This window comes from Neovison vison, chromosome 7 (assembly GCF_020171115.1).
Source record: "Neovison vison isolate M4711 chromosome 7, ASM_NN_V1, whole genome shotgun sequence".
Lineage (NCBI taxonomy): Eukaryota > Metazoa > Chordata > Mammalia > Carnivora > Mustelidae > Neogale > Neogale vison.
This window is the reverse complement of record NC_058097.1, coordinates 168,516,289-168,533,436: the sequence shown is the minus strand read 5'-3', so window position 1 is coordinate 168,533,436 and position 17,148 is coordinate 168,516,289. Positions and strand designations below refer to the sequence as shown.

Here is a 17,148-nt window from a genome sequence, read left to right as displayed (position 1 = left end):
CCATCTTGCCCCTCCTCCACAGCACCTTTATTAAATGTAAGTTTGGTGATTGCTTCCCCGCACAGTTTCAGGGCAACTTTATTCTGAAAACTTCATTAACCTCACCCACAGAACTGTTAATCTCTTTACTGAGGGAATATTCTGGTTTAGGAGTACATTACTGGTGTTCACCTGGAAGCATGAACAGAACAAGGATGTCCCTTCAATTCCAATATTCTTCCTAATGTGTCATAAACAATCTCTGCTTACAGCTGCATCACACCCTTATCTCTTCCTCTCTCATGCCTTAAGGAGACCCAGACTTCCTAGTCTTTATGTTCATTGCCTTGTCAATGCTCTCCTAAGAAAAAAGTCTAGATTTATAAACACAAGGGTCGTAATGACCCAGCATCACTGGGGTAGGAAGACTTCTGCCTTCAATCTGTTGGTAACCATTTTTCTCTCTGTTGACATTTTCTCCCTTGGCCAGAGTGTCACCAGATTATCCAGGGGTCACTTCTTTCATCCCTGTGTTACAGCCTATGTACCGACACATCACACACCAGTCCTGCAGAGCTGATACAGGTGTGTTGAGCAGGGGCCTCAGCTGGGTCATGCCTGCTGTCAGAAACAGCCTTTTCTAGAACCTCAGCGTGGGCTTTAAACACAGTGGGAGGCATGAAGGAAAACTCTTGCACTAGGTTAGTCATCTCTAACCACCTCCTTAGGTTTGATGCCCACAATGAACAGACTGGTCTCAATTTAGACAAGAAGAAGGTTTTTACACCATTTCTATTGAGCTACTTGGGTTCCCTCTTTGAGGGGGCAGTGTTACAGTGGGTTTAGCACTTCTCTTCTCAAAACATTGTCCCTGCCTGGGATGGTTGGGACAGGCTTTCAACCACAACTCCTGAAGCTGCAGGGAAATGGAGGGGATGTCTGCTCCGATGGACTTAGAGACTCTTCTGAGATCCCGTGAGTGACTTTGTATGCCTGCCAACCCTCGCTGCCAACACTCCTCACCAATTCAGCTCTCAGGAAATGTCAAAGTCCAGGAAGATAAGAATGTGGAAGAGTGGAGTCTTGTGCTATGGAGATAGATGTAGATTCAAGTTCTTGCTCCAATCACTTACTAATTGTATCATTCAGGATACATTACAGTTGGGAACGTGGCAATAGAAAAATTGGTGTCTGGCTTCTTCAAGGGGTTTTCTTTATTTCATTCTCGAGAAAGACGTAACTACGGAAGGGCAGGTGATCATTATCATTTGATAATCTGTTTTGTGATAGCCAAGTATTTTCTTAGTAATTCCTAACAGTATGTACCCCTTAACTGTTCTCCTTGCTTGGCTTGTCCTGGCAAATATCCGTCATGATGTGCCAATGAGGAAGACGCTGTCATTATCCCTGTTTTATAAATGAAGAAAAATCAAAGCTTAGGGAGGTGAGATAGCAGATGTTTACTTGCTGGCATAAGAGGCACACCTCATTGTCCTTCCTTACCAGACCCAGTGTAGCCCTGTGCTCGAATCCTGCTTCTCTGCCGGTATCAGTAACATCCTGCTCCTTCCTGCCGATGGGACTTGTTCTCGGAACGGCTGGGTCTATGGACCCATGGGCCTCCCCAGTGTGGAAGAAGCCCCTCTACAGACACTGATCAGGCCCTACTGCCTTCCCCAAAGTTTGCTCTGTGCAGAGCCAGACAGAGCTCCATCAGGGTATATGCCGTATGTAATAAAACTCACTTACAATGAGATGTGCTTTTCAAGGAAAACAGGGAATTCCATTTTAAATCTCAGCATAGTGCAAGGAGGAACATGTTAGGTTCCCATATGAAAGTTCACAGAGATTCAGTGTGAAAGATCTCATGGGATGGGACGGTGTGTCTTTTCACCTCTGCAATTTTTATAAGTGGATTTTTTTCTGAGTAAATGTTCTGCTTCTGCTTATTGTGCTCTTAAAAACACATGTGGCTTTTCTGATTCCTTTGGATTCATTAATGGCGTATCTTACGTTCAGACACAGCATAACCCTATGGGCTTACTGTTTGTTTTTACAAATGTGCACATACTTAACCAAAAAGTGATCAGTGAGTTCTGTCCAACTATGACACCATATTTAGGACTCCTCAAAAGATTTTTGCTGATTCCAGATTATCAAGATTAAAAACAAAATAAAAAAAATAAAGGAAAAAACAAAATAACAGAAAGCACTAGGGCTTTCCCAAATCCATTCTGATTCTTTTTTCTTTTTCTAACTTATAAGTTGTGCCTCACATCTGTGTTGACAGTATAGCCCATTACATTTGTGGTGACAACAGACCCATCTCAAAGCTTGCTACTGATTCAGGATTACTTTGGAATAGCCTTTGAGCACCCCGTACTTGGGTTGAGACCATCGGTCTATTTACAAAGATAACCCCTCCTGCAGTGGACAGAGACCACCATCTTTGTCTAATGATGACAAAGGATAATCTAGGGCCAATGATAACTTTTCCTAGAGTTTCAAGGTGGTGTGTGACATATATAAATTAACAGGCGCTGTAGAAAAGAGCTCAAGGCAGTAAAATAAAGTGTTTGCTGGCTGTAAAGGAGAAGCTGGCTCTCAGAGGCCTGGGTGCCTGATCTCTTTGCTTCACAACAACACTGTCTCCAGCTGTGCCCTGGTTCCTGGCCTCTGATGACAGTGAATGGGTCAACCATGGCTCTAAGGCTTGCTGCTCAAATTGAGTTGTTTTCTCTTCTTGCTAACATCCCAGCATCTCCCTTTACACTGCCCAAGGCTCACCTCTACTATATTGTGTTCCTTCCCAGCCACGACGGTGAAAGTTCATGGCTCTGTTTGCCTGATCTCTGTCACTATTTCCAACTACTTAGGCTGTGATACTACGTTTCATTTCAGCCTTCACTTGGCCAAAGGGCCATAAAAGTAAATGTCTACAGTTACAAAATTATAGAACAGTTCCACTTCTGTAAAATGGCCAGCAGACCCAAAGACCCTATCCAAATAGTGTTCACCTACTAATGTCAAGTTATACCTGAAAAACTTCGGCAAAGCTATAAATGTGTGATGCATCAGAGCTGTCCTTTTTATTGCTTTTCTCTTAGATACTAACGCAGAGGTGGGTTTTTATTTTCACTGTCAGCATTTTCTTTCATCTGATGGACATCAGAGGAATAATAATCCTTCAGTTTATACAAATAAGTGCGAATTATATTAGTTCACTTTATGTCATAATGCTGTGTACCTATAGGAGAGGGAGAATGGGAGGGCAAGACAGAAATTGGAGTACAGATTGATTTTCATTTTACCGCTGCCCTTGCCTTTGGGATTCTTTTCCAGCCATTACATTTAAGATTCCAGCATTCTGTATTTTCAGTTTGGGGTCAGGGCCATGAAGTAGGTCTGACAGAAGGGGGACTGATAGTTACTCAATATAAGTGAACCAGAAGTCAAGTTCAGCATGGCCAGACATGCAGATACCATAGGTTGAAAAGGAAGGAGAAGAAGAACCAAGGCTATTAAAAATAGGAAGAGATGACAAAAATTCTGGTCCATAAAAATTCAGAAATGAAACAGTGGCCTTTTATGCATAGACTGCTAAGAGCCAAACTTCTTCATTTTATCTGTCATTGTCTCCATTGCTACCAAGAAGAATGCACCTATCTTGAATCACATTTCCAGAGACTTGATTCTGTTTTATAAGGTGACAGCCATTTGGACAAATTCTGCTCAGATGATCCCAAGTATAGTGCATCGAGGCCCTGGATACACATTATCATCATGTTACCATCATTTGGTAGGCTTTGTAAACTTAAGTAAGTAAAGCCCAGGCCTACCACATACCAGTTAAATCTGAATTAGCCTGACCCTTGCTCGTCGACATGTGGTCCCTGAGTAAGGAGCATCAGCATCATCTAGTAGCTTATTAGGAATGCAGACCCCCAGGCCCAACCCCAGATCCACTAAATAAGAATCTGCATTTTAAAGAAATCTCCAGATGATTATTTATGTGTATATTAAAGCTTGAGAAATGCACCTCTAGGGCCAGGCATCAGCAAATGTTTTCTTTAGAAACACAGCATAAAGCAGAGTAAATATAACAGGTTTTGCAGGCTGTAAGTAGTCTGTCACATAATTTTTTTCCTTTTAACAATGCTTTAGAAATGTAAAAACATTCTTAGGTAGGGAAATTCAAAATTAGACAATTACTAGATTTGGATCACCTTATAGTTTGAGACTATTTGCTGATGAAGAGCTAAGGGTTAGGACTTTAAATTTCCTACCTAAGAAGACAAAGTAGTAGATTGGGATAAAGGATCTGGAACTGTCTTCATTCTTTCCACTCTGATGTGATGTCTCTGGTTGACATTTTATGTCTCTCAGGGGTATTTGTATCCTGACTGTACCTGAGAGAGAACAAAGGACTAATACTGTGTGAGCATATAATTTCAATGTATGTAAACTCATTTGATAATCTTTTTATCATGGGGCTCTTGGGTGGCTCAGTGGGTTAAAGCCTCTGCCTTTGGCTCAGGTCATGATCCCAGGGTCCTGGGATTGAGCCCCACCCACATCGGGCTCTCTGCTAGGTGGGGAGTCTGCTTTCTCCTCTCTCTCTCTCTCAAATAAATAAATGAAACTTTAAAAAACAATAATAATAATCTTTTTATCAGTGTTATGTGGAGTTACTATCATCATCCCCATTTTCATTTGAGGAATCTGAGGGTTTAAAAAGTGAAGTAATTGACCCAAATCCCTATGTAATAAGTGTTTAAGCTAGGACTCTCGAACGGCAGACTGCATTCTCTTCACATTACGTGTCAAGAGTAAAAAAAAACAAAAAAAACAACAAAAAAAAACCAAACCTCTAAGCTTCTCAACCTTGGGTAGATACCAAAGTCACCCGTGATACTTCTTAAACATAGACCTTTGGACACCACCATTTTGATCCAATAGGTCTGTACTGAGGCTTAAGCATCTGTATTTTTTTTTTAAGATTTTATTTATTTATTTGACAGACAGAGGTCACAAGTAGGCAGAGAAACAGGCAGGGAGAGAGAAGGAAGCAGGCTCCCAGCTGAGCAGAGAGCCCGATGCAGGGCTCGATCCCAGGACCCTGAGACCATGCCCTGAGCCAAAGGCAGAGGCTTTGACCCACTGAGCCACCCAGGTGTCCCACATCTGTATTTTAATAAACTTCCTAGGTGCCCCATAAAGACCGAGAAGCAGTATATTAGTGTGAAACTTCACACCTTCATGTTAGGTGTTGAAAAAAGTAGGCAAAATCTAGATTGTAATTCTAGAACACAAAGAGGAAGTCCCCACCTGTTTCAGAACATTCAGAAGCATGGTTAACCCGAACCCAGCTCTGCTGACTCCCTGACACCCTGCCTCGCCTACCCTACTCATGGTCAGAGTGGGGAGGAGAGTAGATTCTACTCCCTTGTCATCCACTGACAGGATATTGCCTGGCTCTGAGCAGACTGTTTGGAGCCACACAGTTACCATCTGCTTCCTGAAGCCTCAGCATGTGCACCACCATGTGCGCATGTTGGGGACACTCACCATGGCCCACCATCTGAACCATGGGGCCCCGAAGTGGTTTATTTTCTCCAGATAGAAAAACCACAGAACGTCCCATCTTCTATTCCTTTTCCAGTAGCTCATAAGCCTGACTTTTGTAAACAAACATCCTCACTGCCAGGCAGTGCCCTCATTTCTATGTGTCCAACAGCTAGTCTGGTCTACTGAAACTTGGCCGTCTGCTTAGTAGCGCTCCAGCATCCTCCAGAGTTCTGACCAAGGTAAGTTACAGAAGCTAATCATTCTGCACCTGGATCTGAAGTAACATTCTTAATTTCCCTTTATTGTCCTCTTCCAGACTATCTCCCACTATCTTTGAGGATAGGCTTTACTCTCTCTCCCCTCCCTGTGTCTCCTTCATATGGCAGACAGCCTGGAAACCACTGGGCTTCCAATCCCCACTTACTGTTCCACAACACCAAGCTGTTGGCTGGGAAATTTATAGAGCAGTTGGTTAAAAGCTCTTAAATCAATCTGGCTGTTTAAAGCTGGTGACTGCCTTTGGCAGAAACATCCTTAAGCATCTTGCTTGGCTGGTATTTTTAATTAACACAGCTAAATGCCTTGTAGTATTAGTCCAGGCCAACAGGACAAAATTAACAGAGACAAAGGCAGAGATGTTGACAGGGCTGAAAACCGATTTGGAAGAGCTTGGTTTTCATCTCATTGCAAGGTTAAATGAAGTCTCCCTAAATCCTTTAACACGTTGCTCTTCCCAGACCTTAAGAAGGAGGTTTATAGCAGAGTTCAGACTCTGGTAGTTTAGACTCAGGACTTTAAAAAAAGTGAGGGACTAGATGGAACTTTTGCCAAATACCTCACAGTCAAAAATAGCTATTCAACATACCTACCCATGAATAGCGAATAACAGAATTTTAGACCAAGTATCATGAATGCATGAGCTTGTTTCATCCTGCAACCAACCCGAGAGGTAAATATTATTATCGCAGTTTCTGGGTAGGGAAACCGAGATTCGAAAACTTTAATTGACTCTTCAAGGAAGAAAGCTGTAGTAAGTCAACAGTGGGTTCAGAATTTAGGTCAGTCCTTTCTAATTCCAAGTAATGACACTGTGATCACATTCTGGCTGATTAGCGAAGATCCTAACCAGTGAGCCAACTGCAGGTTGAGACTTTGTACCTATAGGACAGTGCTCAGCACAGCTCACCTAACCAATCCATCCAAGACAGATGCGCGGGAGAGGTCATGTGCAGCGGTCTAACTGAAGCCTGTGCTAACATTCGAGGGCAGTTCTTTGTGTTCTCTCTTGGTGAGCACAAACTTGGGTTATGATCCAGCTGCCTTAAGAAGGTATATGGATATTTTTTCAAGTAACAAAATAGACATGGGAGAAAGGGAGGAAAAAAGAGACAAAGCTCCAGATTGGGGAGGAGGGAGCTCCCTATTTTAGTCAGTGTTTGAGTTATAAATGCGATGAAGATTTAGACTGGTTAACCTGTTCCCTCCCCGCGCGTCTCTCTGCTGTATTGTCAATGTTTATAAAATGTTCTGGTGTGAAGGTATAATTAGAAAGTAAGATCTTAGCTAGAGCTTCATTAACTAGATCATTTGTTTAGCAGATTTTTTTTTTCTTTCTGAACCCTTCTCATCAAGAGAAATAGACACATTTCAAGCTAACAAGCTGACAGTCTAGATAGTTGAAGATAAAATAAGAGGTTCCCAGGACCCAGGTTGTGTCCTGGGTTTGCCACACAGCTAGCTCAACATCCTGCACCTAACTTGACTATGTGATCATGGACACACCCACATGCTGTGAAGTCTTTGCTCCCATTTCTTGGCTAGTTGCAGGAGGTAGCTGTGGGGTGGGCAAGCAGCCAGCTACCATTGCCTGAACTGTCACTTACATTCTTTGTGTTTCCATTTGCTCATCTATAAAATGAACATATAATCACAGATTTCAAAGAGTTATTTTGAAGATGAATTATGTTAATATTTTAAAACTTCTATAACTTGTATAGTACAGTACATTTATAATGATTAACATTATTTGAGTACTTACTATATACTGAGCACTATTCTAAGATACATATGTAAATATGCAAACATACACATATGTTAATTTTTGGATAGCAATTCACTTAATCTTCACATCAACAACGTGGTAGAGAATATTATCCATTTTAATTATGAGAAAACTAAAGCACGATGAGTTTATTTACATATAAGAATTATTATCACTCATTCCAAAGTATTTGTCAGGCACATACTTCAGGTCAAGTACTTCTCTCAACTCCTCCTCCTCCCTTCCTTTTCTCCCTCCCTTTCTCTTTCTCTCCCTCCTCCTTCTTGGTCTTCAGATAATAGAGAAAGAATGCTGGGCTCAGAGGTGAAAGGTCTGTGCCAAATCCTGGTGTTACGTGATCTTGAGCAAATCACTCTGTTTCTCTTTATTTATTTTCTGCCAGTCTTCTTGGCTAATTAAAACAATCGGCTCAGGTCATGATCCCAGGGTCCTGGGATCGAGTCCCGCATCGGGCTCTCCGCTGAGTGGAGAGCCTGCTTTCCTCTCTCTCTCTCTCTCTCTCTCTCTCTCTCTGCCTGCCTCTCTGCCTACTTGTGATCTCTCTCTGTCAAATAAATAAATAAAATCTTTAAAAAAAAAAAAAACAATGAGAACATACTTGCTGATTTAAGAAGCTTATGCAAAGATAATGTAGTGGAAGGGTTACCATTGATATTACAACTATTCTATTGCTAGATAGTTTTTAAGATCCTCTCCCTCCTGACCTCCTATGATGGGTTCCCTATCTCTAACACACGCCATAGGGTGATGACTCAGGAAGCCATCCAGTCTTACACCAGGCCGGCAGACTGGAATGCAACCTCTAGCTAAGCAGAAAATGAAGGCAGCCAAACTGCGCTTTGAATAATCTGGTTTATGGATGTATTTCGCCTGTACTGAATAAGGGTTGATCTGCCTGGGACCCTGATAGGGTAGGAGACAAGATGAACTACTGATTATGGAAAGGTATATAAGTTGTGATAGCAATTTATCACATTCTAGTAACTGAATTAAGTTATGGACTCTTAAGAGGAAAAGAAATGGAGACTGCTCTCAATGGGCAGGGATTAAGTCAACTGACCCTGCCCTTTAAAGCACTCATCTGTTCATGTGGTTGCTGAACACATGCTTATTGATGGGGAGCAGAGCAATTAGGAACTAGGAGAATACCCATAAGCCTTGAACACATTGGTCGAAAAATCTTTGGCCACTATTCTAGACAACTGAATGAATTCGTGGAAAGCCCTGGTGGTTTTCATTTAATTCATTCATAACAAGTAAGCCTTGACCTTGTGACAGGCACTGAGCTAGACTCTGGTGATACAGCAATGACTGTTTCTCTCAAGAAGCTTTGTATCTGTCTCATTAGTTGGCCTGGTTGTGATGCTAGAGAGAAAATCCCCCAGCCATGGTGGAGGTTGGAAATTTATGGACTAATAGAAGTTTTGCTGGGGTAGAATAAGAAGAGAAACCCAACAAACCCAAGTGAGTCTAGCAAACTCTTCAGACTGGGGTTCAGAAGAAGAATGCACAGTGGAAGGGTTCTTACATGGCCGTACTTCTCCAGCCACTAGAGTATCTGAGTTTCAGCAGTAGGAGAGCTATGGGGAGCAGCCTTCCTTCTACTGAATCATGAAAATTCCCCACGTGTGTTTGTATATAGGGAGGGGCATGAGGATTAAAATCTTGTTTCCAAACTGATAGTCATTAAATACTGGTATGCAAAATATTAATTAGTAAATCACACAGAAAAGGTTCAGTGCCAAATAAGTTTGAAAAATGTTGTGGTCATGTATTACAGAGCTCCATGGAGACTTTGCCATGCCAATGTAGCTCATAAATCTGAAAGAAAGGTAAAACCCAGTTACTGTGCATGGGTCCAGGACTAGCCTTGAGTCGACCCATGTTAGCGTTAGAACCACCTGGACCGACTGACCAGTCACACAATTCCCACTGGGAATATCTAGGCAGAAAGAATTCTGCAAACATTTTAGTGACATCTTTGCATATGTCCTTACCATCTGGAGGAGATCCACGTGACTGCCTTAAGCCGTTCAAATTCCCAGACCAGTGCTTTGTATCAGAAATTCTCTTCTTATATTATGAATCATCCGGGGACACCCTACACTTATAAAATTCCATTTATTTGCCATTCGCAAGTGACTATTATGGGTTCAGCGTGTGCGTGCCTACACCTGCCTGTGTGTGTTCTATTTTCGGAAGACAGATCAGCGGCAAGTTCCCTGCAATTGTGTGAGCGTTAAATGCCATGGTGCACAATCATTTATTGTATCCTAAATTGTTAGAGGCATTAATAACTGTGGAACTATAGCTGTGTTTGTTGTGTCAGCCAGACACATTCCCACTATTAACTTCTGGATAACAGCAGCAGCTTGTCTAATGAAAAATAATGACCTTAAAACAAATAACTCCAAATAATTTGATTCCACTGAGAAGCCAGTAACCGAAAAGCAGGGCATCTTCTTCAAGTTCCCACATTTTCCTGTAGCACTCGTTCTGAATGATTTCGTTAACTGTGTCTCCAGAGCAGTGTAGAAAATGTAAAGATTAGTATGAATATTTTTCCCCTTCACTCCTTAGGTCTCGGAGGGTCTGAACAATGAAATTGAAGTGGTTGATTGTAATATTCTGTTGGTTAAATTAAACTCCTATTGTCTGTCGTGTGATGCTTCAACTCAGAAATGGATCACAACATCTAATAAGCTGAAGAGCCTGAGGTTTTTTTTTTTTTTTTTTGGTAGAGGAGGTGGAATTTCTCCATTCCTCTTAGTAAGTTGCAAGGTTATAAGACATAGGAAATAATCCAATTCCCAGGCCAATAAAAGATTTTTTTTTCTTTTTCATATTGCCATGCCAATTCTAAATGTGCAATTACGAAATGGCATCTTGGCTTAGAAGGCACACTAGTTTGATTGTGTGGATTATAAAGTCATTTATTTATGTATCCATTTGTATACAGTCTTCATCGCTACAGCATCTGGGAGTCTGACATTACTTAAAAAACACAATTAAATTTGAATACCTCATACTGGAACCTTATTATAAACTTGTTATTTCTCTCTCCTTAATTTCATCCCATTACTCCTAATTATAGTTTTCTATCATAAACAGTTCTTCAATTATTTCTCCCCTGGGGAATTTACAAACCAATATGCAACCTTTCTTCCTTCCTGCCATCGCTATTTTCGTCTCCTGAACAGTGGTACTGGGGTCCATGCAGCCCACACTTTCTATTTCTAGAAGGTTTGTGTGAGAGGCTCCTTAAAGAACAAAGGTCCTGCTCAAGTGAATACAGTTTATCTGTAACTAAATGCAGGAGCAAGAACAGATGAAGCTGACAGTCAACTTGGCCTTTAATTTTTGCTAGAATCCAGGTAAAGTTGCTTATTTTCTTTAAAACCCTATTTCCTTATCTGTAAAATATGCATATAAATTTGTTCTGCCTATTTCAGGGGAGATTGGGGGTTTATAAATCCAGAAGAGAGTTTTTAAACCATGCAGTCTTATTCAAATGTTAGGAAACAGCTCTGCAAAGCTAATACTCAGAGAGCTCTTTTTGTGTGTCAGGCACCGTGCTCGGGAGTGTATGTACATTCTTCTATTTATCCCCTCAACAACTCTTCTTTATTTGACAGACAGAGATCACAAGTAGGCAGAGAGGCAGGCAGAGAGAGAAGAGGAAGCAGGCTCCCCACCGAGCAGAGAGCCAAAATGTGTGGCTCGATCCCAAGACCCTGAGATCATAATCTGAGCCTCAGGCAGAGGCTTTAACCCACTGAGCCCCCCAGGTGCAACCCCCCTCAACAACGCTTGAGGTATTACTTTATTCTCATTCACAGACAAGCAAAATATGACACAGAGAGGTAAACTAGTCTGCCCAAGGAAATAAATACACACATACTAAGAAGCAACTGGGCTGGAATTCAAATATAGCTCTTCCTGACTCTACAATCTGACTCAAAGCAGCAGAACTGGAGAGCAGATTGAAGTGATCCACCATCTCTGTTTTGGAGGCAGACCCTCATGGGGGCCTGAAAGGTGATCAGGGTAGGAATATTCTCTGTACTCGAGTAGTGAGAAATGCAATGCTCAGCTGAACTTCCAGGAGTAGGCAGGGTTTGGAAGTCGGGAAGTGATGTTGTGATGATTAATTACAACATCAGCCTAAGTAACTAGAGGTGCCCAGAGTAACCACTGTTTCTGGGTCAGTCTGTGAGGGCATTTCTGGATGAGATTAGCATTTGCAGTGGCTGGCTCGCTAAAGTAGATTGCCCTCCCCAGCGTGGGTGGGTCACATCTTATCTATTGAGGGTCTGAACAGAAAAGAAGGTAGAAGGAAAGGGAGTTACTCCTTTTCTTTTTTTTTTTTTTTTTTTTTTTTCTCCCCTGCCCTTCAAATGGAATTTATGTCATAGGCTTCTCTGGTTCTCCAGCGTCCAGACTCAGACTGAATTACACAGCCAGCAGATGGCGGATTATGGGACTTCTCAGCCTCCACAATGGTGTGAGCCTATTTCTCGATCTATCATCACTATCTAGCTATCTCTCTCTTTCTCTTTCTAAATACATATATTTATGAATAAATACATACAGACACATACACATATATAAAATCTCTCTCTCTCTCTCTCTCTCTCTATATATATATATATATATATATACACCCCTGTTGGTTCTCTTTCTCTGGAGAATCCGGACTATGTAGGTATAAAAAGAATGAGCATGGCCTCCACGGTGGGGAGAGGTCAGGGATCTGTAAATAATGCCATTTTGCTAAAACACAGGCTACACAAAGGGGTTAACAGGGAAGTAAGGTAGGCTGTGCCTTATTACAGAGAGCTTTGAAGACAGGTTAGAGATTCCGGATTTTCCTTAATAAAATAAATTATGCATTTTAGGATGGATTTTCTCAAACTTTATATAAGAAGAGGAGGCATGAAAGAGGAGTAAAAGGGGGGACGGTGCCTGGGTGGCTCAGTCGGTTACGTGTCTGCCTTCAGCTCCGTCTTAATCCCAGGGTCCCAGAATCCAGCCCTGCCTCAGTGGGGAGGGGAGCCTGCTTCCTCCGCCTGCCGCTCCCCGCCCCCCTCCTCTGCTAGTGCTCTCTCTCTCTCTCAAATAAAATCTCAAAAACAAAATGACAAGAAAAGATAGAAGGGAGAAGAGAAAGAAAGGCAGGCTAGGAGGAGGACAGAGGAATGGAGGGAGGAGGAGAAGGAGAGCAGCAGCAGCAAGAACAAAAGACCCGGCATTTCCCGGGCTGCGCAGAGACCGAGGAGAGCTGCCTGTGCTCCACACTCCCGCTCTCCAGCCACTCTCCCCGCACTCAACACCCAGTCCAGGCAGACTCGTGCCCATGTCCTGACAATGAAGTACTAGGACTTTTAAGTCTCTCTTTTATGGACAAAGAAAATAGAAGCAATGTTTCTGGACATTCCCAGAAGAAAGGATGTGAAGACAGGTTTTCTGAGAGGGGGCGAAGTGAGGTCTCAGCAACCTGGGAGGAAGCCAGAGCCCACAGAGCGGGGTAGCTGCTACCTTTGACCTCACCGAGGGCTGAGGTCCCGTTTTAAAGTGTTCTCTGATTGGTTTTAGGTAATTCTGCTTTGCTTTCCTTCCATCTTCTATGAGCTTGGCTAAGACAGCTTATATAACCAATGTGGAGAAAATACAACGTGGGAGAGGGGCAACACGCGTAAGTTTTGGAGCAGAACAGACCTCGCTGAGAGTTGGAACAGCTCCAAATCTTGGCAGGGTATCGGGTTCCATCAGAGAGATGTGAACTTGGAGCTGGAAGCTGGACCCGACCTCCGGTGGGAAACAACCCACATCCTGCCCCCTCCAGGAATCCTCAGGCACCTGGCAAGGAAGGCACTGGGCTTCTCACACTTTGTGAGACTGGGGTCTGGGTATCATTTAGTATCATTTAGATACTAAAGCAAGGTGGTTTCAGAATGCTGGGGGATCTAGTGATGTTCGGACAATGTCACTGACTGTGATTATCTATGATCTTCCCCGTTTGTTGCTATCTTGTTTATTTCCTCTTCTAAAAATACGGGGGTAATAGCTTCCTTTAGCATCGAAGGTGTCCTGACTGCTGACACTTGACTGTGGATGATAGCACTTTTTTTCAAATTACTGTCAACATCTCACTCTGTACCGAAGTGTAGGTTAGATCCTCCGTTACTGGCTAAAGGCAGGAAGCATTCTTTTCTCACTTAGTATTGGAAAATGTTGCACCTAAAATTATTCCGAGTATTTTTTTTTTTTTTTTTTACCTTTGGCTGTTTTTCACATGCTATTTGGACAATTTTTATTAGGGATTTTCTCCACAATAAGGGTAATTCTGTTGAACTAATAATTCACAGGCAGGAAACACATTGATGGTTTGAGTAACTAGCTGCGCCGTCCCAGTTGACTAGCTCGACACGGGGAAGAAGTTGTTCTCTTTCCCTGGCTTGTTTTAGGGAAAAGGCCCTGTGCAAAGGATGCCACACAGGAGATCCTTAGCATGGTTAGAAACAATCTAATTGGATATGAAATGCAGTATTTACATGTTTATTTATACCTTTTGAATCTACTATAGCTACTACTCTTCACATCCTTGTAAAAAAAAAATCTAATTATTTGGTAAGGGCAGGGTTTCAGTAGTTACTGAGATTCATAGCAATTAGGACTAACTTGCTTTTCAGGAGGCCTCTTTTATCCTTGTGGTTTTCTGAAGATAAATCATTTGACCTCAGGCTCAAAGAAGATATAAGCCCAAGAGGAGTATGACTTGGAAACAGCAGGCCTCAGCACATGCCGAGCCGTGAGGGCTGAGTTCACCAGTGGGGACCCAAAACCATATACATTAGGGGCTTGCTCAAAGCAAGTAATGACGGGCTGACACAGCCTGCGCAAGAGCTTTTCTCTCTGAGCTACCAGCCTAGAGGTGTTTCCACTAAGGTCTACCCCAGTAATAAACCATTAGAGTCAGTCGGCATGCTTGGGCAATAGGTGCCTGACTTTTTCTATATTAAGGTGAAGATCAACTTCTGTCCTTCAAACTTTCCCTGTAAAGGATTGGTTTTCCTGTGTTTTGTCTTTGCCTGGTTAATTTACCATAGGAGTCCTTTTGTGTTTTTTTTTTTAAGATTTTATTTATTTATCAGAGAGAGAGAGAGCGAGCACAGGCAGACAGAATGGCAGGCAGAGGCAGAGGGGGAAGCAAGCTCCCCGCTGAGCAAGGAGCCCGATGTGGGACTCGATCCCAGGACGCTGGGACCATGACCTGAGCCAAAGGCAGCTGCTTAACCAACTGAGCCACCAAGATCTTTGGATGGTCCCCCAATGTCTTGGAAGTAAAGCTTCCTAATCTCAATCTGGTATTCAGTTTTTTGTTATCTAATGAAGTGGCAGTTCACCTTTGTCTCCCATTATGGAGTACTATTCAGTACCAGACATGCTACATCCAGGATCTCATTTAACCCCATGAAATGGGCAATACCGCTCTTCTCACTTTTATAGATAACATTGTAATGCGAGAGAAATTAAGTAACTGGACCAAGGTTACTGGAAAAAGCAGAAGAAGGTTTCAAATTCAGGCTATCGAACCTCTCCAAGGCTTAACTCTTGGGCTGTGTTCCTTCTTGGCAGCAGCCTATCTCCCCTCTTCAAACTGGTCAGGATCTATCTTTCCCACTGTCTACTTTGCTTAGGCTCACCTTTAAGCCTCTGTTTATCATCTACTACTCACCCAAATTGTCCCTCTTTTATTGTCTATCCAAGCCCTTCTTTAAAGGGCTGCGTTAATTTCCTGTTGCTGTTACAAACAAATTACCATGAACTTGGCGGCTTATAACAACAACACACATTGATTATTTTATAGTACTGGTAGTCAGAAGCTGAAAATGGGTCTTAAAAGGTGTCAGTAAGACTGCATTTCTCCTGGAGGCTCTGAGGAGGAGGGAATGTGGGGAGTCAGTTCTTTGCCTTTTCCAGCTTCTAAAAGCTACTTGTGGGACGCCTGGGTGGCTCAGTGGGTTAAGCGGCTGCCTTCGGCTCAGGTCATGATCCCAGCCTCCTGGGATCGAGTCCCACATCGGGCTCCTTGCTTGGCAGGGAGCCTGCTTCTCCCTCTGCCTCTGCCTGCCATTCTGTCTGCCTGTGCTTGCTCTCCCTCTCTCTCTTTGACAAATAAATAAAATCTTTAAAAATAAATAAATAAATAAAAATAAAAGCTGCTTGTATTCCTTGACTGGTCGCATCCCTGACTCCTGCTTTCCATCCTGATGTCTCCTCTGACTCTGACCCTCCCACCTCCCTCCCTCTCTTATAAAGTCCCTTGTTAATATAGTGGGCTCACCCAGATATTCCAGGATAATCTCCCTATTTCAAGATTCTGAGTCACAAGCAAAAAGTCCATTTGTCACGTGAGGTAATACATCCACGGGTTCCAGGAACTGAGACGTAGACAACTTTGCGGGGTCTTAATTCTGCCTTCCACAATAACCAATCTTATCGCCACTCTTAGGCCTTCCTGAAAGCTTCCATCAGCAAGCTATCCCATTCCATACCTTAGTGCTTGTCTCTGCTGAGCTTTAAAAAATTTGCTTTCCCCCCAGTTGTATGATTTTGAAAACTGAGTTCCGTATGTTGTGGGCTCGGAGTGTCTCCGCTACAGCCTTAGAGCATATCCAGTGCAGGGATCACAAAGAGGTTTTATCTTCAGGGTCACATCCATGCAGCTGCTAGAAGTAGCTCAAGGTTCTGTGTTGGGAGGATTTTGAGGCTCTTCTAGTTTCAAAATAAAGAAGGCTGTCATTAAATAGAATGTCTGCCATGAAGGCGAGAAGTAAAAATGGCTTGGGGGCCACATGCTGGCCACTTCTGCTCTTCTCTCCCAACTCTCCATTTTCAAAATGAGGAAAAGCAATTGGAAAAAGGCAACCAGCTTTTACAGAGGGCCTACTATGTGCCTGGCAATGTTCCGGTACATTGTATAAATTTAGCTTCTTTGATCCTCATATTGACCTTAAACATAGAAGCAGAAATTAGGCTTCAAAGGTTTATAAAACACATTGGAATGTCCATCAGAAGAACTTGGGAAAGAAACAGAGATCTGTCATGCTCACTTGGGTAGCACATGTGCTAAATAATAAAATTGCGAAGATACAGAGAAGATTAACATGCCCCTGCACAGGGATGACAAGCAGATTCATGACGCATTCCATATTTTTGATAAAAAAACAGACTCTAGAGAATAAACTGGTTGTTGTCACCAGAAGGGATATGGGTGGGGGATGGGGGAAATAGGTGAAGGGGATTCGGAGTGCACCTATGAGGAGGAGCACTGAGTAATGTAGAGAGCAGATAAATCACTGCATTGTACACCTGAAACTAATAGAACACTATGCTAATTACACTGGAATTTTAAAAAAATATAGGTCTATCTAATTGCAAATCCAATTCTGTGCACTCTAATAAACTCAAGATTTAAACGATTTACACAAGGCTGAATGAAACTAGAAACAGAGTTGGGATTAGAATTATGATAA

General features: G+C 42.5%; 1 pseudogene; it reads left to right on the top strand.

Moving 5' to 3' along the window:
• Positions 1–16,731: 16,731 nt before the first annotated feature.
• On the top strand, positions 16,732–16,830 carry LOC122914799 (annotated as a pseudogene).
• Positions 16,831–17,148: the final 318 nt, after the last annotated feature.